The sequence below is a fragment of the Streptopelia decaocto genome (genome assembly GCF_964273445.1).
Source record: "Streptopelia decaocto genome assembly, chromosome: 3".
Taxonomy (NCBI): Eukaryota; Metazoa; Chordata; class Aves; order Columbiformes; family Columbidae; genus Streptopelia; species Streptopelia decaocto.
The window spans coordinates 110,435,833-110,460,082 of NC_138656.1; positions in this window are offsets into that span (position 1 = coordinate 110,435,833).

Below are 24,250 nucleotides of genomic sequence, written 5' to 3' on the forward strand. Positions count from 1 at the left end.
TAGAAGCAGATATCCTGGCCAGTCGGGCTTTGCCAAGTGATCCTGGCCTGATGGTAGAGTTCAGCCTAGGAGACTTATTTCCCAAACTGATGGGAACCAGGTGAATGGGAAAGGACAAAGAATGGGGTTTAGGCAGAGCACCAGAGCGACAGGAAGGCACCAGCTTCGAAGAACATTACTCATTCAGTCCTAATAGCTAGAGAAAGGATAACACAATGGTGTTTTCCGCTAAGGTGACAATGGGAAGCCACAAAAACATACTGGCTTCATTAGCAAAGGAAACAGGTTCTTCATACGTAGCAGAAGAACATAAGGGAACTTCTTTGGGCCATGCCTGCTCAGAACACTATGCACACGTACCTGTAAAGGAGCGGGGAAAAGGAGAAAGACCTTGGTTTGTGATCAATATTATAAATATTAATCACATTATTAACAGGTATTATTGATATGCATTAATACAAAGTTTTCCCTGGCAAAATAACTTCAGACAGATGTGTTTCTAGTAGGAAATAAGAGTCTCTTGGAAGGGAAACTTACAAGGGAAGCACATGCAATTAATAGACAGATTTATATGGGAAATATGCACTGGGAATGCGTGAAATATTCCCCTTCGTTTAAGTCACCTGGCAGAGGAAAGAGGTGGTGCTTCCATCAAATGGATACTGCAAGAACCTCAGGAAAAAGGATCTGAGCCACCAGCACAGAAAACCTCTTCCTCCGAACATATTCCCAGGGATGAAGCTGCCATAAGAACCCCCTGGGCACTAACAGGTAATAAATGCAGGCTGAGGACAAGGAGCGGAAGCCAGAACCACAGTTGTAGCCATTCATATTCAAAGGCAATTACAAGAGGAAAATTAGAGAAGCAGCCCAAAGATGCTGCTGCCTCCGTTACGCGTCCTCCGGCCGGCCAGCCTTCCCAGGACATGTGCGAGGGCATAGACAGCAGCTGTAAATACAGGTTCCTGCCTCAGGTCAGCTGCTCCTGTCATCTGAAGAAATGTCTGGAGAAAGACAGAAGAGTTTCCCCAGTGTGAGCAGATTAAAACCACCGTTGCAAGGAGGGATGAAGGAATCAGTATCCTGGGATTTGCTATTCTAATTAATTAGAGCAGCTTTACAACAAGGGATCAAGGCTCCATTTTAAGGAGGCAATTACCAAACTCCAACACCTTCCAGGAAACTTATGAAATCAATTCTCATCCAAGACAGTGATATGAAAATAACGGTGCAACTGTGTTGCGTTGGCATGAAGAGCACCTTATAACTTGAAAAGGCAGGAGAAAAAGGTCTATCTGCATATCTCTGAAGCTGAGGGGACTGATCTTTAGTTCTGGTGCTGTTAAGCTATCCCTGCAAGAGGCAAAAAGTTATCTCCAGTTTATAAAGGCACTTCTGAAGAGCAGAAAGCTTTCCTTTGGGATGTATCAGATCATACATATTTTTATAAGTTGCCTAAGGAAGATGATATCACTGAGTTTGTGCAAAAAGCTTTTCTTTGGAACTGACCAATTTGCAGAACAACATAAAAACCTTGAATAAACACAAACCTTAAAACCCAACAGCAATCTTGGTCAAATCAGTTGGATTCAAGCAAGTCATGTTAGCAATTTTCTAAAAGGCTCTTTATTAGGTAAAAGGCTATCCTGAAAAACGCTAAATGCCCTCTAGCGTTATTTCTAGAGATTTTTTTAATGTGTGACAATAGCCAGAATGTAACTTGTTATGTGTGATGCATAATGCTATCATATTAAAAATGTGCTTGTATGACTGTGTTGAGGCCATGTATGCATTTGAACAAAGTTGATTCACCAGACTGATTTCACATGGGCTATGAAAGCAATTTAGACTGGATCTTACAGCACATAGCCTGCTCCAAGACTAGAAAATTCTCCATCCTGTTACTCTGCTATACGCAAAGTTAATAAATACTAAGATTAATAAGTTAATAAGTAGTAAGATGGTGAGACCCCACCTGGATTTCTGCATCCAGCTCTGGAGTCCTTAGCTCAGGACAGACATGGACCTGTTGGAGAGGGGCCAGAGGAGGCCACAAAAATGATCAGAGGGCTGGAACAGCTCTGCTGTGAGGACAGGCTGAGAGAGTTGGGGTTGTTCAGCCTGGAGAAGAGAAGGCTCCAGGGAGACCTTATAGCAGCTTTTCAGTACTTAAAAAGGGCCTATAGGAAAGATGAGGAAAGACATTTTAGCAGGTGGTGTTGCAATAGGGCAAGGGGTAATGATTTTAAACTAAAGGAGAAGAGATTCAGGCTAGACATAAGGACGTATTTTTTTACAATGAGGCTGGTAAAATACTGGCCCACGTTGCCCAGAGAGGTTGTAAATGCCCCATCCCTGGAGACATTCAAGGCCAGGCTGGATCGGGCTCTGAGCAACCTGATCGAGTTGAAGATGTCCCTGCTTATTGCAAGGGACTTGGGCTAGATGAGCTTTGAAGGTCCTTTCCTACCCAAACTATTGTCTGATTCTCTTATTCTGTGATTCTATGATTATATGATTCTACGAACAGCTTGAAAGCTGCCTGACAGCACCACCAGCACAGGGAGAGACTAACCTAGTCATGCACCATTGCATTTTAGTGACTTGGACCTGGGAAGGATTTGGATGGAGGTGGCTGCAGGGGCTGGGCTGCGGCTGGAGCTGCAGGCAGGGAAGGAGCCCAGCAGAGGTGAGGGCACCCTGCAGTGAAGGCTCCCTGTGCTGCCTGATGCTGTGGGGCACAGGGGCACACGGAGGAACGATCAGTCCTACATCAGAGGAACTGGAGCCCCGTCAGAGCAGATTCCCTGGGGGAGGCAATCTCACAGCCCACCCACGGGGCAGCAGCTGGGAATCACCAGCAAACACGCATTCCCAAACCGAAAAAATAATTAACCACCTAGCTTCTTTTAATTAAGACCCTGATTTATCCACGACTCCAGGATATGCAGATGTTTGGCTGCTGGGATGTATCAACACACCTGAGCACTGGAGGCGATTAGTTTCTTGGCTTCACACCCCAGCAGGGAGCAGAGTGAGGCTCCCATCCTGCAATACCTGCATACCCCAGTTTATAGCATTGGCTGAGTCTATAGATGGAAGACTTAATATGCATTTTATATGCATCTGATGCTGCCGTGGTGGAGATTTTCATATGCAAATTTTGGCATATTAAAGGTGTTCTGCTTTTCTGGCATCCTTGCATCAGCTAAGTGCCAAAGCAGTATGCAGCATTTTACACTTACATAAGGAGATAAAGTTTTTGCCTTAAGGATATGATGTTCCAAAGACAGAGATAACATGATGGGAAATGGCAAGGAGCAGCCAAGAAGGGGGGTAGGGAAAAGAAAACAAAAGAAACAAATAGAGAAGAGAAAGGACAGGGTACTATTTGGGGAGGTCAAGCCTGATTTTCTCATTTCAGTGTGTAAGATTTTTTTCCTGGATTATCTTTCCTTAGGATCTTTTAGGCTATTTTTCTGCATCATCCTCTTCTCATCCTCCACCTCCTTAGGACCATATTTTGCCTCCTCTGCACTTACAGAATAATCCGTGGCTCTCATGTAGGGGATGATGATAGTCTGTGTAAATGCGACTGCTAGAGTCTGACCTGTAAAGAGTAGGAATCAGGTCAGTGATGAAATAAATGATAGAAACTGCAGATGACCGTAAAAAAATTTACCCCTTCAGTTTATCTCTTCTTCCTCTTCTTTGGGTTCTGTTATTCAGACCTGTGAGTTACAGTATCTCTGACCAGAAAATATGTATTTGAATCAATCTCTTCAGCTTGAACTAATAACCCCACTACTGTTACAGCACCAGGCCTGTCTGTGACAACAGGATGGGTGTCCATCCCTTTGTGTCACACATGGCCTCCAGTAATTAGTGGCTCTGCAAAATTTTATTTTGTTATACAGCCAAATCAGCTAAAATTGATTATTATAATGTGATAATAAAATTGTTACTGAAATCCTTCTTTGTCCCTTGACACAGGTAGTTCTGTTTGAATTGCTTTTTGATTTAATTATTCTTTATTTATTCAGGGATAGCCACGCTGTCAGGCCAAAATGCTGTTCTCACTAATGAAAGACAAAATATTCTAAAATGGAATATCCTTTAAGAATATAACTAAAATACACTAAAAGTTAAAACTTCCATGACAAAGTAATAAACCCCTGAAAACTAGTGTTGTGATGGAAAGGCTGACACTGTTCATGAAGAAGAAAAACCAATTATTTCATAGCCCACCTAAAAAAAACCTCTGCAAATTAATTTTGGTTTTGTGTTTCTCAGAATTAAGACCTAGGAAATACTAGTAACTGATAAAAATGTTCAGAAATGTTTGATGTATCAATTTTAAATATGTATTTACTTATGTTCAGTGTGTTCTCCTAAGAGCTTTACTTTTCATATTGCAATACCTTGGTGAAATTGTTTTCTGTAATTTATTATGAGATTTTCTGCCACAGACAGCTTACAGCAAGTCAAAGCAACACAGCCCTGACAATGCCATATGGAAACTTCATTGCAGTGCATCATATCAGACTCACAACATATATTCAACAAGGTGGCCATGGTCATCAGCTCACAGATAACGATCATATATTAATGCAATAATAACGAAGCGTTGATTCAGAGTAAATATACATTACTGACACATTTATACCGTAGCAGAGATACAATAATTGGGTCCTCCTTCTTAGTATAATGGACACTGACTGGAGTTTCCTTAATTCCCTGCAAACAGGATCAAGCTCATATGGAGTTTTAGTGTCAGACAAAGTGGCAGAAGAAAGGCCAACACCAGCAATCCCAGGCCAGGTGCTCTAGCAACCTGCTGCCTTGCACTGTAGTCTTGATGCCACCACAGGGCTCAGAAAGGAATGCTGACCCTCTGAGCCCCTAAACCACCCAAAGAGAGGTTTGGATCACAGTATAGAATCATAGAATCATGGAACAGTTTTGGTTGGAAGGGAGCTTCAAAGCTCATCTAGTCCAAGTCCCCTGCAATGAGCAGGGACATCTTCAACTAGATCAGGTTGTTCAGAGCCCTGACCAGCCTGGCCTTGAATGTCTCCAGGGATGGGGTATCCACCACGTCTCTGGACAACCTGGGCCAGTATTTTACCAGCTTCATTGTAAAAAAATATATCCTCATGTCTAGCCTGAATCTCCCCTCCTTTAGTTTAAAACCATTAACCCTTGTTCTGTTGCAACATGTTTCTGTTCCTGTCTTTCCCATGGGCTCCTTTTAAGCACTGAAAGGCCACAATAAGGTCTCCCCGGCGCTTTCTCATTTCCAAGCTGAACAACCCCAACTCTCTCAGCCTGTCGAGAGCATCTCTAGGCAGGACAGGCTGCCTGGCCTTGCGGGATGCGATGCCTGTAGCCCCGGGCTGCCCGTCGGGGCTGTAGAGCGCAAGACAGGCAGGAGGAAAAGCTGCTGGGCAGGAGAGGGGGAAGGATGCTCGTCCCGGGGAGACGCCGGTGCCGTGGGAGACCAGGGAGACAGCCCCCGCTCCGCCACCCTTACCTGCGCTGGGCGCCTTTGTTCCTCTGCTCGCCGCGCCGGCAGCGCCCCGGCCGCCCGGCCGCCGGCCCCCGCGGGGCCATCCCCATCCCCATCCTCATCCTCCTCCTTCTCTTCCTCCTCCTGCGCGTCCCCGGCGGCGCGGCGGTGGCGGCGGGGCCCCGGCCCGGCCCGTCCACGTCGCAGTCCCCGCAGGACCAGCAGAGCCGCCGCCGCCAGCGCCAGCGCCGGCCAGAGCAGAGCGAGCAGCCGCTCCGGCAGCCCCGCGGCCGCAGGCACCAGCTCCCCCGCGCCCAGCGCCAGCCGCACCGCCGGCCCCAGCATGGCCGTCCCCGGGCCGGGGGGATGCTCCGCTCCGCTCCCCTCCGCTCCGCTCCCCCGCGCACGGAAAGTTGGTGGCGGAGCCGCGGTGGCAGCCGCGGGCGGGAGCGGGCGGCAGTGCGGCTGCGGAGCCGTGCCGGGCGGGGGGACCTGCTGGTCGCGGTGGAGGATGGGGGGGTGCGGGGGGCGCGGACACGTCTGTGCTTACGGGAGTGTCGTTGCAAAGGGTTTGGCCGTGAGGGCGGTTGCGCGGTGCGGGGGGCGGGGGGACCCCGGGAGGTGCAGGTCGCCGGCTATTCCGGGCGTGGAGGAAGGAGTTAATGCCCCGAATGAATCTTTTCTCTGCAAGAGTGAAAGTGGTGAATTAAACGCCAGTGCGATGCGGTTCAAAGCAGCGGAGCCGCGGGCGTCAGCGTTAATTTGAGAGCAGATGTTTGGTCGCGGATCGGGATGCATAAGAATTGTTCACAAGTGACTCATTTTTTGCAAAATTCTCCAGTCTAGACAGAAGAGTTTTTAGGAATGTACTTCTGTTCTCAGGTGCTGTTATAAATATGTCGTTATCGAGCAACATCCCTGCGATGATTACAAAAATTGCCTGTGCAATGCAGCACGTGACGCGTTATCATCTAGTGCTGATCCTCAGAGAAATAACAGTTTATCACCGCTAGCAGAACACTAAGCAGAGAGCCTCAAACCACAAACCTCTTTGCTTTGCTGGATTGAAATTTTTTCCACCCACCTGATGCGTAAGTGCAGGTGATGCTCTCAGAAAGTCTTTTTTTCAAAGACGTAGAGCTTCTTTTAAAGTGACAAGTTGTATTTTATCTTGGCCAATCTAGAGGGACAACCTCTGAGAAATAAGCAGGGAACAGCAATGAAGGGAAGGAGTAAACCCCTAATTCAGAAATGTGTCTCAGCATGGTGTCTTGCACTGGCACAAACTCTGGGACTCACCAGGGCTAGGGAGCATTACTACAAAGAAGACACTATGTAAAGTTTATCTAAATAGAACAGCATAAAAAATCATGTTTGTAGTAAACCCAGTGCAGACAGGGGATTGGTAAGAAAATGTGTCTGGCTGTCCTGGATTTATTTCACACCCAGTGAGGACTGCTCCCTCCTGAGTATGGATCCAGGCACTGGAGCTGGAACCCAAAAGTGTATCCATTCAAGAGACAGCAATGGGGAAGGCTCATTAGCCACCCTTCTGCTGGATTACCAACTCTTCAGGGATGAAAGATTTATAATTCTTGTGCCATGGGCCTAATTTCAATTCATTCTGAATAAGTCTAGTTTTTGAAAATGCAATAAGATGTCACAGAACTCCAGACAAAATACTGGAGCACTGTTGATAGAATGATGTGCTGACTGGCTTTATGGGGAGAAGAAGGCTTTAGGAAGAATGGAGAAATGCTTAATATGCAGGAGAGGGCCACAGGGGTATGGGGGTATGTTGAATGCTGTTGCTGAGATGGGAAGCTTCCTTTTGAACATGGATTGCACAAATTATCTGTCTTCTCTCTGCCATTCTTGTTCCTATCTCTCAAAGTTCAGCACTGACTAATCTTGTGGTCTGAGACCTCAGAAATGTCTGTGTTTCTGTTCCTAGCCATGATACTGATTTCTTATGATAATATGCCTATCTTGTACCTATCTAGAGCCCTGAGCTGGTAACTGAGTAGTCATGTGCAAATGTCAAAAAGGGGCTGGCTTCCCCTGAAGTTAAAAGATGTCAGTTATGTGATTATTTTATGACATTTTAATTTGATGCTTGTCTTTGATTTGTTCCCTGCCTTGATTTCTCTGTTTGTAAAATGAAGATACATTTCTCAAGGTCTGAGCTGAGCACCTCGAATCATAAATAAATATCACCACTTTCAGCTCATCTAAATTAGCTTGCTTTTCTTTTTTTTTTGCAGGAAAACATAAGCTAAAGACATTTCAGGACTCAGCATTGCTTAATTGACTATGAGATTACTGCTTTGCACCATTTCTTTCTATTTATTTTCTTTTTCTCCACAAAATAAAGACAATTACTCTAGCTGGCCTGTGATGCCATTTATTTTCAAAGACAAGCATATCCATATTAGACATTTTTCTAGTATGAATACAGGCTTATTTAACAGCATGTCACTTACAGTATTTGCCTATGAAAATAGCACAAGTTATCACGATTTCATGTTATATGGAAAGCCTGCAATTTTATTGCAAGTCTGAGAAGATATTTTTCTGCTTATGTGTGACATAAACAAATTGCAAACCTCTGAAGGGGAGTTGTTCTCCATTCAGACTCAGAAAGAAAGTCCAATAATCAGGAGCCGGAACCATGAATTTGTTGCAGATCAAAATGCAGTTAACATACACTGACAAAGTAGTGCAGTCGGTAATGCCTGATGGGCCCTATTTGAACCTGTCTGCTTTTGCATGCAGAGTTGGTCATTCGAGGTGCTGAAGTGATGAAGGTAGACTTTGGGAGTTTTTTCTGGGGGAAAATCCTGTCATCTTAGTGTTTAAATGTTTCATGAAACAGCTTGATTGCAATTAGAAAAAGTAACAAACAAAAGGCAAGGTTGTTTGGTTTTTTTTTTTTGTTGTTGTTGTTGTTTTTTTTTTACCAATTTTATTGCTAAAAACAAAGCAGAGTTTTCATGTTAAAAGCCAAGCGTAAACTTTTCTTTCAACTTTCTATTCAATTGTGGAAAAAATGACATTTTCTAAAAAAAAATAGAGAACAAAAGAATTGCTTTAGTAGCATTTCATAGAAGCTATAAGATCGTGACCTGATGTATTAGCGGTAGACTTAAGGATTCCAAAACAAGTCCAGAGGAGACCACAAAGGCATTCAGAGGGCTGGCACACCTCTCCTATGGAGACAGGCTGAGAGAGTTGGGGTTTTTCAGCCTTGGGAAGAGAAAGCTCCAGGGAGAACTTATAGCAGCCTTTCAGTACCTAAAGGTGACCTACAAGAAAGATGGAGAGGGTCTTTTTACAACAGCATGTAGTGGTAGAACAAGGGGTAATGGCTTTAAACTGGAAGAGGGTAGATTTAGATTAAAGGAAGAAATTCTTCACCATGAGAGTGGTGAGGCACTGGAAAAGGCTGCCCAGAGAAGCTGTGGATGCTCCACCATCAGAAGTGTTCAAGGCCGGTTGGACAGGGCTTGGAGCAACCTGGTTTGGTGGAAGGTGTCCCTGCCCATGGCAGGGGGGTTGGAACGAGATCATCTTTAAGATCCTCTCCAAACAAACCACTCTATGATTCCCCCACCAAACCTAAGTGCAGTACCCTACCCTGAATTTCTGTAGCCTCGCTCGTGTTTAATCAACAGCAACAAATGCGACAGAAAAACTAGTGATTTCACACAAGCCAGAGAGGTAAAGAGGAAGATTTTGAACTGCCTCAGAAGAAACACCTTTTCAGGGACAGCGAGAATACCTCTTGTCAGTATTTAATACTCTTTAATCAGCTTCCCTGACAGTTCAGAATACTGTAGCTGAAACAAGGCAGGTGAGTTCTGCTCCAAACCACTGCTCAGCCTTAAGTGAGGGAGAGAACGAGCTGTCGCTTCCCTACTAGAAGCATCTGGTGCTTACCCGGTTGTGCAGAACAGACCCTTCTCATTAAATTACAAGGCTTCATCCTCTCCTCTCTGAAATTATGGAAATTTGGGGTAACTACATGGAAAACAATGGGCTTTTGCATTGGTTTAAGCGACACATGGCAGCTTTCCTTCCAGCAGCCCGTTTCTGAGCCCTTGGTCAGGAGTTGTTTCTGGTGCAGGCGGGAGGATGTTCAGATGTGGCCAAGATCAAAGCTCATGTCTCTGTTTCAGGCATTTGCGGGTAATGAAACACAGAATGAGGACATGTGCCCCGGGCCATGCTCCCTCCTGTGACCCTCTTGCTCTGCTGAAATGAACCTAATTTACAGGCTGAGATAATCTCATAACCCATGACTTATTTACAGGCTCCAAGGGGTGTTTGCACCAAATAGTGAGCCTTATCTGCTGTTGTGCAGGAGAGGTATTCATAAGATACTTGCGTAGTTTGCAAAGTTTTCCCTGTTTTAAATCCTGGCTGAAGCCCCGGTGCACCAGTGACTTTCCAATTACACATGTGAAGCTCATGAACTACGGAGCTTACTTAGCTTACTGGTGAGGAAACCGAGGCATGTGCTAGCTGCACACCTGGAAAAAGAGTGTCAATAACCAGTAATGAGAGAGGAGTGCTCTGTCTGTTCAGACTATTCAGATCTTTGTATGGCTGCCCATGTAGCCAGGCATTTGCCATCAAATAAGATGATTAATTCCTTGACAAGCTGATATCTGGCCTAGCAGTCCAGTATTTCCCTTTGGCATCTGTGGCTGCTTTTAGGAATGCGGCTGTATGGATTTTTACTAATTAATGAATAGCTTTTCAGTCTCTTGTTTCAGTACGTGGAACTGGCATAAATTAACTACAGATATGCAGCATACCATTCTTAACTGATTCCCCTAGTAAATGTGTTTAACACTTGCCTTGGTTTCCTGTACATGATTCACTTGCTTGATAAGTGATCCGTCTTTGTTTGCTGTCAAAAGCTTTGAGTTGGAAGAGGACCTTAATCATATTACTTGGCTCTTCTGAATAGGGAGAAGAAATGGAGTCCAATAGGCACGCATTGGTAATGCAGTCAAAGAAGAACCATGGCCTGGGTTTCTTTCCCCAGTAAAAAGTTGTGCAAGCTTCAGTTTCCCTCTCATTTTCATAAAGAACATGCTGGAAATGTCTATTCAGCCAAAGATGTGAAATTAAAACAAAACCCAAAAACTTCTTGAAAGAAGGAAAGAAGGCGCTTTCCCAGCTTATGTATTAATTGAGACCAGTCAAAGGAAATGGCTTCAAAAGGAGGGAGGAAGACAGCGGTAAGCACGACTGCAACTGCTTTTGATGGGCTACAGCAATGACACGCGTGGTAGCCAAAGTCATAGCAGGCATTCATGCAACGCTGCCAGTTCGAAGGGTACAGTGAAAACATGGGAGGCAAATCTGCAGTTACCGAATAGTAAAATTCTTTCACTGGCAGATTTGTCAGCAACAGTATAGGACAAAAGAACTTGTTTAGCAGAACACAATCATCTTGAGAACTGTAAACACTGCTGGTTTAAAGATAGAATCAAAGGCCTTGAGAGCAAAGCAGAAGTAGACATAAAAATATGCAGAGTTGGCTTTTCTGAAGGTGGAGAGTTTACATCCCTGTCAAACAATTCAGAAAGAAGCAGCTAAGTGCCTGTCACGGTCCATTTAGTGATGGACTCATGATGGTTTGTTTACCTTGATCTCGAAGCGCAAAATTAAGGCAACCAAAATGCCAAGGGGTTATAATTCAAGCAAACAGTGTTACTTTATTATTTTGCCCGTAAAGCGGCACGTGATAGAGAGAGAGAGTAGAGAAAAGGGAAAAGGAAAAAGAAAAAGGGAAAGAAAAGAAAAAGGTGGAAATGAGGATCTGGTTGCCACCAGACAAGTTCCAAAAGCGTCCCTCTGGTCTCTGGTCCTGCAGACTCTTGCCAGTCTTGCGTCATGGTCCAGGATCCTCTGGTGGGAAGATCTTAATAATGTCCATTCGGGAGTCATCTTTTATGCTTCTTCACTCCCCCTCATTCCCATTGTTTGAGGCCAACCTCTGCCTTTGTTTCGCAAGCCAGGCTTAACTGCGCAGGCCCAAAACATCTCCGCTCTGCGTGCCAGGACCCATCTGCGCCGGCATGGCCTCGCAGTCAGGGGTCTCTCTCTGGTCCATTGGGTGACCTCAGGACGCTTGGCGAGCTTCTGGGCATGGTCTTCTTCATTGGCCTTTGTTTCAGGGAGGAGGTGGGGGGCAGGTGTGACTGAGGCTGCAGGTGAGAATCCATCTTCTGGATGACAGTTATTGCTCCCGGGTCAGAGAGACCCATATAGCAAACCCTTTAGGAGGCTGGGGCTAGTTTGCAGCAGGCAGGCAGCAGGCAAAGTCCATACAGCAGCCATTGTTACCAGTAGCCCCCTGGGTTGGAGAGACCTATGCAACACAGGCCTATCTCCAAGTCATCGTCCATCTGTTCTTTCTGTCAGGGCCTCAGTTCTCTCAGTTCCTGATGACGATGTTTCAGGCAAATACTGCTCCATCTTCAGACCGAATCTTACAGTGCCCCAGGGCACTCTTGCACCCTTAGCATCTGTTCTTCCCCTGGATGAAGGTCTGTGCAGAGCTGCAAGAATATACAGCAGCACTGGTAGAATTTCTGCACATCCCATCGGCAGTGGGTGTCTGAGAATGTGGCAGGAGAATTTATTCCGTTTTCCTCTACAGAAAACCTGATTGCAGTCTACAACATACTATTATAAATATTTTATACAATAAAAAAATGGATTTGTCTAGCAGCAGAAATCAGGACTGTTATTGTGTTCTTTACACATATATTTGTTCTCAGTGCTGTTCAGCCTGTGTCTCTGATCCAGCTGTCTGGGAAACCAGCTGGTAACTTTCTGTTTCTTTTGACAGGCAGTTTGAGCTCTTGCTTTATAAACTTCTAAGGCCCCTTCATCAGAGATCAGCAGCACGTGTGCATTTTTTCAAGATAACGATGACTACAAGGGAGTCTCCTGAAATCAAGATAAGTGTCTGTCCTTGCTTTATTCCAAACTGGCACGTGACACAGTGAACACGGAGTAAATTAGTGATGACACACAGTTTATTGCTGTCAGAAACAGCCTTCAGAGAGATGCAGCTCACACACTGGAAAGAAGAGATCTTTACTTTCAGGGCGGCTTTAGTGTCAAAAATGTGGGAATATGTATCCATCCACCGATAAAAGTGTGGCTTATGGTACAGTGTTCAGACAATATCATATTCTCATGCGATTTAGGTATCAAAAGCCACAAAGTTTTCCCTAGAAATGCTCACATAACCTCTGTATCTGAGGAGGATCCTCCACTTTGATCTGGAGACACAAAGATCTGAAAAGTGTACCACATCCTTCACATCCTTCATGGTTTCTTCTCATGTTTAGTCATTCTCCACGTGAAAAAAACCCGACATCTTGTTGCTCTCTTAATGTTATCTAGTTTCAGTTTCCCACCACTGATTTCTGTGACTTTCTCTGACAGAGATATCCTCATAGCTGCTGCATTCTTCCTGAGAAAGTGCTTCAGCATCATGTTACCGCTTAAACTCACTTCTGATAGATAAAATATATTAAATCTCTTTATAGTTCTCACCAAAAAGGCATTTCTGCCAGGTCTCATGCTATTTTTGAAGGCTTTTATTTTGTACATCCCTTTGACATCCTTTTTCTGGATGGTCATGTGGAGATGTAATATTCAGCCTCTTGTACGTATTCACTTGTTCCTGGCATATACACTGTGGGATCACTTTTATCTCTCTTTTCCACACCAGGACATTAGCACCTCCAGTGGAACTGCTTGCTCATGTTTTTCCTTCTCCTTAGGCAGTTTACCAATTTCAATTCAAAAGTATTTATTGGATTACTTGAGTAAATGACATCCACAAACTAGTAAGACTTGTTGTTTGTCAGCAGGTGACTGCGCTGTACTTTATTCCTTCCTCTGAAAAGGAGAAATAATGTTTCTACAGCATATAGTCCACCTTGTCAGCTCAGACTAATCTCATCATGATGTTGGGAAGAAGAAGTCTAATCTTTCTGTGATTAACAGGGAATCTGGAGCATTTACAGACAGATCTTTTGAGGATACTGAAGAGATTTATGGTTTTTGCCTGGGCTGGTAGCCTTGGTCAGTATGACAACCTTAGCAGATAAAACCCTGATGCCTTAGTGTTGCTTTCAGATGGTCTGTCCCATCATATCTGTACGGCAGCTGTGGTCAGGGGATTAAAATTCACTTCTGAACTGTTCACAGTATCACTTTCTGTAATGAACTATTGTTATAAATGCATTTGATATCTTATATTCCTGCCATACCTCCCGAGAATAAAAGTAGCTTATGAAGGCTGCATTTACACAGTGCTCCGTAGGTACCTGCCGATTTGTTCTGCCCACGGTATATACGCAGCTGGTTGCTCAGACCTGGTTTGTGTTCAGTGCTTTTACACTGGAGGCAGAGAAAATTGCAAGTTCACCCATAAAAGACCACAGCGAAGTACCCAGAGCTGACCCATCACAGGTGCTCATGCACGAGACCAGGAGACCTGGATGAATCACCTCAGCATGAGGAGTCAGACCTGAGACTTATGGGGCTGCTGCCCCAAGATGCAACCTGGTCCTAGACAATTTATTGCTTTGTCTTATCTTTCTTTAATCCCAGATCTCCTTATATTAGATCATCCTTCTTGGGCATTGCTGTCGAGACAAGCGCAAAGAATTCAGACATTGTGGACTGCTGTGGTCTCCTGGACTCATAGAAATGAATGCTCGGTTCCTAAGTGTCCCATGAGTGAACCCTGCATGCCCAGGGAACCTGCTGGTCTTTGCATGAGACAAAATACATGACCCCGGGTCCTTCGAAGGAGATGTCCCAGCAAAGGGCTGAGTGTCCTCCATGGTTGTTAGTTGCCTGGGATGCAAGTGTTAAAACAAAGGTTTGTTTTATTGAAGGCTCTGTCCTGTGAGCAGCCAGGTTGAAGGCCTAGAGTCATCATGAAGAATCTTCTGGATCTGGTTCTGCAGAAGAAATCTCTGTTAATGACTAAGTCCTGAGGTTTTTCAAACTGTTGTTTTGCCTAGATCCCAGGCTTGTGTTCCTGAGTTGTGCCCTGAGGATCCAGCCATAGTCAGAGCAACCTGCAGATTTCACTGGAGTTGCTGCTCCTCAGCTCACCCTGCACAAAAATATGCAGCCTTTTGGGATGAACCCTACTTTATTTGTCTCCTTCCATAACCCAGGGAGCCATGATTTTACCATAAGGTATGTGACAATGCAAGTAATGACGGCAATGGTTTCCCTTTTTTTAATTGCCATGGCAACTATATTTTAACTTAGACTGGCAACATTTAATTTCTGCGGTTGTCTTTTTTAAAACTTGACATAATTTAGCATCCAAAGCCATCCCACCACCCTGTTCTTGCACCACCCTGCCAGCTGCGCCATGTGATATTTTGCTGCAGCAGTGCTTTTGGAGACTCCCATGCACAGGGTTAATTGTTCCTCCACATTTCTTCCCAAATAATGCACCATTTAAGAAGGGAGGGCTGTGTTGGGCAGGTGTGTTTCAGAAGGGAGTATCTGGTAATTTTCTGAGCCTCTCTAGTAGTGCGTGTTTAAACCAAGCTCAAGTCCTTCAGCTGTTCCCTACACCCCAGGTTCCTTTCACAAAACATTTTCCCAAATTTAGGATGTTAAGCTTAAACTCAGTACAGAGAGCATCTTCAGAGATAAGATGTCTCTTTTCTCAGCTATCAATAACTGTGCTTCCCACAGCTTGCTGTGGTCTTTAGATACCATGCAAAACATGCATGGTAACAAGATAATAAACTCTGATTACCCAGCACACATCAGAGGCAGTCCTATTTTTAAGCCTAGCTAGGGAACGTGGGTAGCAAAGTATCTCAGGAGGAAGAAATCCAGGCTGTGAATGGTAGGCAGGCATGGCAAGGCAGGACAAGCTTTGTGTCTGAGTGGAGCTGTCCCTGGGTAGAGTCATGGTGGCCTCGGGACAGGCAGGAGAAGGGCAGGTGACTCCATGCCTGGGTCAACCCACTGAAGATCACAGAATATCTTGTGTTGGAAGGGACCAACAAGGATCATCAAGTCCAACTCCTGTCCCTGCACAGGACAACCCCACAGTTCACACCATGTGTCTGAGGGCATTGTCCAGTCTCTTCTTGAACACTGTCAGGCTTGGGGCCGTGACACCTCCCTGGGGAGCCTGTTCCAGTGTCCAGCACCCTCTGGGTGAAGAACCTTTTCCTAATGTCCAACCTAAACCTTTCCTGGCACATCTTCCTGCCATTCCCTCAGGTTCTGTCATTGGTCACTAAAGAGAAGAGATCAGCAGCTGCCCCTCCTCCCCTTGTGAGGAAGCTGTAGCCACGATGAGGTCTCCTCTCAGTCTCCTCTTCTCCAGGCTGAACAAAGCAAGTGACTTTAACCACTCCTCATATGACTTCTTCTCCAAACCCTTCACCAACTTCACAGCCCTCCTCATCGGCAGCTATGGCTGGACCCCAAAGTTTCTCTCCAGGAGTAGCTCACTTCCCATCATGGCTTGCTCTTGTTGAAGCCCTTGTGGCCAAAAACTCACAGCTCATTCTTCCTCTTACTTTCAGACTCCCATTACATTTGTAGTCCTGCTGCTGATCCAAGGTCTGCTCTGAAAACTCATGAAGTCAGGGAGACTGGGAAAGGTCTTCAGCATCATGTAACCTCTTAACAGCTCTCTTCTAATTAGCGTCAGCTTACAGGCAGTGCGGGTGATGGCAGCTACCATAGAAAAAGGGTTTGGAGTAGACGGCATGCCCTGTGGGAAAAGCTGAAGTCCTGGAAGGAAATGCTGGCCATTGCTATATGTCAAGGGTCTCTGCTGACACTTCATCATGTCTCTGTCTGGAAATGAATCATTTGCTGTTACAGGCAAATTCTAAGATGATTAAATGAAGCGGAGGAGGCACAGCAATGTTAGACACATTTTCAGTCTGCAAAAGGGATTTTTTAGTGTTCCTGCTACTTTCCGTTTTATTTCTCAAGCAGAAAACATAACCTTTTGGTTTACATGCCATTTGAAGGCCATATTCACCACCCAGCTCTGCCAGGTAACTCTGGCCAAGACATTTAATCTCGGTTAATGGCTTCGCTTTTACACCCTTCCTCTACCTGTCTCCTCAGATCAGTGTTCCCCAAACTCCACCAGCCCATGGTCTATAAGAGGCAACTTTTCTAGGCAACACCACACTTCACTCTGCCTGTGAGCCTCAGTTTTAACTTCCACATTTCTGAGTAGCATCAGGGCAGGTTCCCAAGAGTGTGGCCAGGGGGTGACATTTCAGTGCGGGAGCTGCTGGTGTTGGGATGGACATGGAGGCCAGGTATTTGGAAGAGCGCTGGTGTCATGCCAACTGTCAGTATTAATGATGCTTATTGATCTGGGAGTTCTTCATGCTGTAGAGAGAAAAACATGCCTTAAAAACTGCCTAAAACCTGGAGCAGAATGGGATTTAAGGCATATGTCTCTTAGTATTTCTAACCAGCCTGTTTAAGCAGCTTCTTGCATGGTGTGCTGGCCTTTCTTGGTTTGATGCCTAGGCATATACCTCCTCTTCATTATACAGTCTAGATGCCACAAATGCCAGATTCTTCAACCCTCAGTGAAAAACTCCTGTTAACTAACTGCTAACATAATTCTTTGTCAAAAACTTAAGACATTTCCTTTCCTAATAGTGTCCGTAGTTAAACATGCTACTGATGTGAGGCAGTTGGATGTAATTAAAACAGGAACGAGGAGTGGGATGAAAAGGTGCCAGGTCAGTTGTGTCTCTTGAAACATGACTTTGTTCCCCTGGAGAGCTCATTACTGTACCAGGCACATGATTTCCTGAGCTGCCATAGACAGGTATGGAGCACAGTGTCCCTGTTCTGCAGTGACTGCCCCTTGTTGAAATTTTAAAATTGAAAAGACATTTAGGATGATTTCCCTGGCCAGTCCTCCCTGGTGGACCTTTGAGCTCAGAAATGCCCCTTCAGAGGCTGTGGGTTACCCTTGTGAGGAATCTGACTACCCAAATGCACAGACATTTTCAGTTTTCCCAAAGAGAGAAATTAGATAAAAAGAGGGACATTAGATAAGAGATACTTGTGGTTAAGAGTGCAGTGCAGTTTCAGCCTCTATTGTTCAACCTAGTTTTTAATAGGTCTGTGATCCCAGTAGCATATAAACAATGGGAACTGAGGTATAATATAAGGTAGTAGTCAGAGTTCATTCCTCGTTCTCGATCCTCTCATTCTCACACACAAGCAACCCCTCTGAGATGCCAGTCTACAAATGATGGGAGTCTCCAACAAGCTTCGAGAACTGAAACTAGCACTTTATTTCAATTCTCAGCAGCTAATTTTCAGACTAATTTATCACACTGCTGAGCAAACCACCAGTGCTGAGTTAGCGCGCAGTGGAGGGCACTTGGATGTGCTGGAGATGACACCAATCTAAGCCCCAACTGAGGTAATATGTGAGCAGAGCAAGTATTATTTTTCAGAAAACTGATGGCATTTTGAACTTTGTTAGCACTTTTTTACTGTTAATTCAACATGCCCTAATGGGCCAATCCTGCTCTGTGCTGCCCTTGTCCAAGCCCTCATAAACATGCTGGTTCCCAGTGGAGGACATTCAGTTAATGGCTCTGCCACACGATTCATTGTCATGTTAAAGATATCGCAGGCTGATCCAAATGCACATGTGGTGTCTACGCAAGGGGGTGAAATGCTGCCCCGAGATAGTGCAGATTCCTTACTGTACAACTGTACCAGGTCTGCACAATATATATTCTAACCCACTCTGTCTCCCAGCAGGAACAATTAGGTTATTTGCAGTACTGTGGTGATGTGCCTGTGCACTTTCCAGATCAAGAGACTGCGTGTTTGGTGCTGGTGACGAGGCACTCTGTGCCATGTGAAGCCACCAGCAAACAGTCCTGCCTTAGACATGTGCCTTAGGGACCAGTCATGTGATGCAATACATGGTTCTGTGTGAAAATGCACAAATGGGGGGGCTATGGCTGTTAAGATGCCATTGCAAGAGTCTGGAAATAACTCTTTGCAAGATCAGACCTTGAAAGCAGAGCATCGCCTGCAGCTCCAGACCTCTTGCCCACCAGAGGCCAAATAACAGCCCTTAAGTCAGATGAAAGTTTTGGAGCCCTGAGCACAAGACCACTGTGCTGTGGACCTAAGAGAGTCCATCTGTGTGATTAGAAATGCAGTTGTAATAACTGTGTTACTAACTCATATGCCAAGACAGCTAATGCCATCCAGCAGGCCATATTTTCCTCACCTCAGGAAAACACTTCTGTGAGCAAGTGGATTTTTTGAGTCTCAGGGATGGCAGTAGCTCCATCATGAGGATCAGACAAAGGCACTAACAGACTAAGCCACGGGACGTCCTAAGAAGTGTCTTAAACCATTTTTTGAGACCCAGCATCCTCATGTTGCTAAGGGGTGCTTCCCCCTGCCCTTGAGAAGCTGTGGTGCCCCTTGTGCCTCCTTTTGTGGGGCCAACCTCCAATGTGACTCTTCCCTTCCCACTCAATTCACTGGGAGCTATAGCCTCACTCAACAACAATTGCGATGGTACCTAGAGGTAGCAGATATGCTGGGAAGCTGAAATTGCCCATTCCTTAGTTGTCTGTGCACCTTCTCTGCTCATGGAAGTGAAGAGCAGAAAGAAGGTTCAATTTTCCACTAAAATTTAATATTGCAGATATGGCCCTGCATCCTATGTGTGTCGCATCACCTTTGATAAAATTACCTGAGTGACAGGGGCAAAGGGAGGCTCTTAACAAGTCTGTGCCAAAGCAGAGCCCTTCAAATCAGTGCAGTAAACGATCCTGGGAAGGCTGAAGCCTCTGACGGGGACAGCAGACAGAGTCACCCTACAACATCTGTCCCTCACATGGGAACAAATCACAGTCACACACGGCCAGGCTGTCGGAGCGTGCGGTTGCAGACTGTGCAGACCCAGGGAAATTTGCAATTCCAACAGCAGATGGCACAGTCCTAAAACTAAAATCAGCCTGCAAGGCAGTGGCGGGGGAGCACTGCCTGGGCTGTGGATGAAAGCTCCTGTAAAAGGATCCCCTGGAGTAAGTCTACTGATTTGTCAAAATAAATAAACTGGTTTTGAAAATACTGTATTTTCTCTTTGAGGGAAATAATTTGTAAAAGAAACTGCATATATGAGGCAACCTGATAGCAGTGAAGTTTAGTTTAAGACTGTCAAGTACAACTGACAGCTTAAATGTAATTGTAACTTTTTTTTGACATCTCTCTCATAAACCAGTCTTTTAATTATCTTTGTATGATCCAGAAAAAATTTATAGTGACCATAGATACAAAGAAATTCTGTTTACTGGAAGGAAAGTAAAACTCCAGAATCGTTTAATTGAACAGTAATACCTTAAATTTGCTTTCATGTGGACATAATCCTTTTGTGTTTTGTAGTGATCATCCAGGTTCTCACAGAATTAGACATAAAAGATGTTTTCTGTTATGTTTGTAATTTTACGAAATAAATGAGATTTGAGTATACCAGCCCCAAGAACCCCAACCCTGTGCATATGAGAAAGACAATGCAGCAGACTTGGCATTTTGGTTCCATTAGCAACAACAAGATTGTTGGGCAAATAGTCTTATTTTGGCACTTTTTCTACAACCTTGCAGAATAAACTCTGAACATCTTCCCTCAGTGGGCTGTACGGTAAACCTGGGTGTATAATCCAGGATAACCAGTTTATTATGTTTAAGGAATTAAGAAACTAATCCATCATTTTGATGCACTAAGGAATTGCTAGAAGAATTGTCTAGTGGTTAGATCAGGAAAATGTGAGTCAAGGCGTCTGTTCCCTCCTTTGTCAGTGAATCATTTCCTTTTCCTCGAGGCCCACAAAACACCCAGACAGAATCTGTCCCCAAGTAAAATAAACCCTTTACCAGATTTGGTCCCCATGTAACTGCCAGACGTGTTGTGGTCCTGTACATGAATTTTCCTTCTACGGGTTTCACAGAGCCCAGAGCTCTGTTATCAACTGCCCTGTGATAACACATAGAAACAGAAATCTCAGCGTCGTCCTCATTTCGGTAGAAGTCAAAATGCAGAAAAAACAACACTTTTCCAGTGCTAAGAAGCACACAGTTTATTTTAACATTTAAGGACTGGACTATCCACCTTGGTTAAGGTTCTGGTGATGTTCTTCCAGTTAGAAAGAGGCTGCTGAATTCAGAGGGCGATTCAAACCACAGATTTTAAATCTTTTCCTTGGGATTGGATGAATTGTTTTCTGGAGGTGGCTATCTCCACTTCTCGTAGAAGTAAGTATCAAGCGATTTTTACTCCTAACTTACTGCCTCAGTTCAGTGCTTGAACGGGTGTCCTTGGCTCCAGCTGTAGGTGTCAGACCACATTAAGCACCACCTCCCTAAGTTAAACAAAAGTGCGTTTGCTGCTGTGTTGTCCTTCCAACAACTTCAGTTGTTGCTGCTGTTTTATGTAGTTACCACATGTTCCCTGATCCCACCACCACCGCACAACAAGTGCTGCTGCTCTTCTGTTGGGTGGTGTTTGCCCTGGCACCAGCATCACCCATCTGAGGTGGGCAGAGAAATAGCGCGATGCTTTACTGCCCAACATGCTCATCGGTCATCCTCTCCCACTGCTAATCAAGCAAACAAAAATACGTGCTCTTAGATATAACAAGGATTAAAGGTTTTGCACTTATTTCCCACAGGGATTCCAGGCATTCCCAGAAGTTTACAACCCAGTTGCCTACTCAGGGAAAGCCTTCAGAGAAACATGAATTCTGAGTTGAACAACACTGCAGAAATGTCTTGAATATTTGGGATTCCTCCTCCAAAAATATCTGCCCCACGCAAGAGAAGATTAATCTTACCTAGCTGCAGCTTTCTAGAAGTGAGACACAGGGCTTTGGCTGGTGAGCAGGAACCCTTAGTAACTGGTGGAGGAAGAGAGGCAATTTCAGACAATGAAAGCATGAAAGAAATAACGCCTTAAACAAGGGAATCACAATGGTCTATTCTTTTCTTCCTCTGTTTGTCTTAAAAAACAATTAAAGCTGTAACTTTTTCACTGAGAAAATAATTTCCAGTTTCATTGCTCCCTCTGACTCTGTAAAAATTCAGCTCGCATTTGCCTGACACCTTCCAATTGGTATGGTTTTTCCTACTTATCTGTCATCAGAGGTTGTTGTGGTTCAGATATATGAATGTAGCTATCTGGATTGTAGATGTTTACATCTGATCTAGCTATTTAAAGCTCTGCTTGCAAACACTTTTAGTGAATGGTATTTCTCATGCTAAGGTAGGTTAGGCTGAGTGAACAGCACCCCAGAAATGCTTATTTCTCCCCATTAATAATGAGGAGAGCCTGGGGTCACCAGCTCTGGTGTAGATATCTGCACTGCAAACATTTAAAATTAGGTGGGATAAATCCCATGCAACAAACTTGATACTTTAAGCCCCTCTTCAGCAAAGGACTTACTGACAGCATAAAATGAAGCCTGAGCTTAAACGCTTTGTTGAGCTGAAGCCTCAGTTACTTAAGGAATGAGAAGACAGTCGTGGGGGATCATAGCAGTTAGACTTTCCTGAGGCTTACGTTGGATTTCCACCATGCAGTCCTACATAACATTCTATTCCCCTACAGAAAACGCTTTTCTTCCTTTAATTTCCTCCTCCAAACACATTTAATTCTGACCCATCCTGGCTCCCCCTGTCTGAGTCACACACGTGGTGTAACCCAAAATTGGGGTAGGCGAGCGAGAGCCACCGCAGACTGCCGGGATCCGCAGCTTTTTGCCACTGCCACTTATCCCCCCCCTTTATTTTTCTTCAGTGTTTTGCATCAAATTCTTCGCCACTCAGCTGAAAACTTTGCTTGAGAGTGGCAAGACTGCATCAATACACAGCGGTGCAATGAATGAGCTCTGTGTAATTTGGGTTATGGTTTGTAAACTGCTGAAAGCCTGTTCTCATCGAGCACGTTTGCACCAGCAAACTCCACACTTGCAGGGCGCAGGTCCAAGCCCAGGCACTGGTACCTGCGCCGTGGTGTTGGCGCAGACCACCGTGCCATCCAGCCCCAAAACACCTTCTGTGTCCTGCCACCTCCTGGCTACAAGGAGAACCTGTCATTGAGACTAAACCTTGGAGTTATACTATTTATTTTAATCGCCTTTGAGGGCAGAGACCTAATCATTACTTTTATGCAGGAAGAAGTTGCTGCAGTCATCTCCTGAGCTTGGCCAAGGCTTTTGGGTCCAAATCATAAATAATGGTAGTGATTTATTATTGTTGTGCTCACGCTCTAAAGATGTTAGAGGAGATATCAAAATACTCAAATCAAATTGACGTCTCTTCTGTTCAATAAAATCAATGGAGATGCAATCTCAGGTACTGAGCAATGCTGATATTGATAATCACAGACACTTGAATTCCACTCTTAGTTTCACACAATTAGTTAATTACCCCATAATCCAAACCCAAAAGTAGCAACACAAATATAACTCAGAATTCAGTTAAGTCCAGTGACTATGTTAAGGGATGAGGGAGACTGGGCTTAGCATTACTTGAAGTAATCAGCAATTGTCTGGGCTAAAGTACATTATGTTTCTTTCCATAACTCCCCAGATCTGACTTCCATTTCCTTGTGTTGAGTGCTTATGCCATGTTTACAAATGGAAGTAAGACTCATTATCAAATGCATTTTCACTTGTTTTTCTTCTGCTGTTTTCTATAAAATGAATGGTTGCAGATGTCCATGTAAAAAAATTCAAAACACCATGTCTTTCACTCCATTACCGCTGAACAGTTTGGGAAGACAAGGAGGCACACTTAAGTTTTTGTTTTTCCCTCTTGATAATACATTTAGAATTTTTAAATGTGAAAAAATAAATAGCTTTTCTTCCAATTAATCCATGTGTCAGGTTTTTATGTTTAGATTTTTATACATCTAGCAATTGATATTATATTTCTATGTTTTTCCTACCTTTTTCTTTTGCCAGAAACTATGCCAGTATTCTCAGTAAACTGCAGTCTGGAAAATAGACATGTGTGTGTTATAGCTTCCCGAAATAATATTTGGTAACATAAATAAATACATTTGGAGTTTTTAAAAGCGAGGGAGCCTTTCTAGTGGAAGTGAAAATGTCGTTATGTGATTACTGAGAAATATTTGTTTAATGTCCTTGACTAGTTTTCAGGAAGAGATGAGGGAATAAGATTCTTGTTTGTTTGTTTGTTTTCTCTTTCATTATATTATCTGTGAATGAAAATATTACTGTAAAATAATTGGTACATATAGATTTAATTTTTCATTACTCTAAAAACAGTGTAAAAGACATATTAACCTGCAGTTCTTATTTCTGATTTTCAAGCAGTCAAAATGTAATGAGTAATTAAAAGCTACTAGCAGTGCAAAAAAATCTATAAATTCAATAAAAGTAATTAAATTCCCTCCTTGCATAATTCACAAGGTTTCACAATCCTCTAGCATTTCTCTTTTATATAAGACAACAACTGAGTCAGAGACTTTAACACATTTTGTTACAAGCTCATTTGTTGCACAGTCCCTGTTTGCTTTCTGACCATGGTCATAAGATCATTTATATCCAATTAAATCTCTCAGGCTGTGAAATAGATATTCATTACACACCCTTGATGACTGCATACAGCAAAGTT